The sequence below is a fragment of the Pteropus alecto genome, unplaced genomic scaffold (genome assembly GCF_000325575.1).
Source record: "Pteropus alecto unplaced genomic scaffold, ASM32557v1 scaffold131, whole genome shotgun sequence".
In the NCBI taxonomy this organism is placed as follows: domain Eukaryota; kingdom Metazoa; phylum Chordata; class Mammalia; order Chiroptera; family Pteropodidae; genus Pteropus; species Pteropus alecto.
In genome coordinates this window covers 8,571,524-8,572,538 of record NW_006434709.1, presented here as the reverse complement: position 1 = coordinate 8,572,538, position 1,015 = coordinate 8,571,524, and positions in this window count along the sequence as shown.

Genomic DNA, 1,015 nt, shown 5'->3' with positions numbered 1-1,015 from the left:
AAAAAAAAAAAGGGTTTCAGTATAGCACAGTCTAATAGATAACTGTGTTTTTGTTGCCCTGAAACAATTTCACCATCTTAATGGTCAAAACATGCCATATCTCTTTTTGGGAAACACCTACTTTTTTAGCTATGAGGTTTGGGTGAGATCAGCTTCAGCAAAAGGTCATGATCAGTTTAAGCCAACCAAAACCTATCTTCTCTGAACTTTCAGGAATAAGGCCAATGATATATGAAGTGCCATTTGCTATCGAAGTTTTGAGAAAAGCTTCCTTTTTCTTGTATAGTATGTTTTAGAAGAGATTCTCTCTCTTTTCCTGTGTAGTATAAATATGTGATTTCCAAACAGTGTGGTATAAAGATGATACAGCTCCCATTTCTGCTACCATAAGAGCCAAACTGAAGCTTAAAAAAGGAAGCACAGCAGAGCAAGCCATAAAAAAATGAAATCTTGATACTGTTACTAATCTACAGATTAAGAGTAGACCACACCTGAAGATAGTATGTACCTGGACTGCTTAGTTATAGCTTAAAAAAAAAAAATCCTTTTTGTTTCTGCTATATGGGTTTTTTTTTTTTTTTTCCTGGTCCTTGTGACAGAGTCCTAACTGGTTCAAAAGTAATTTCCAATCTAAGATTTTTAACCCGTGGATGTTAAAAAAAAAAATCCCATTTGTTTCTGCTATATGGAGTTTTTTTCTTTCTGGTCCTTGTGACAGAGTCCCAACTGGTTCAAAAGTAATTCCCAATCTAAGATTTTTAACAGATCACAATTTAACTTACAAATTATTTTTGGAATTTTCCATGGATGTTAATATCAAGGAATATCGAGGAACTTTAAAAAAAACCTTGACAAAATGAGTTTTAAAAAACAACAACGAAGCATATTTTTATGAAGGGGGTGGTGAGATGTCACAAAAGCAAGAAATGACAGTATTTGAAATATCCAAGAAAATTGAGAAAACAGGGAAAACCACCACATCCAGCCTACTCTTGTCTTCTTTTCCATTACCCAC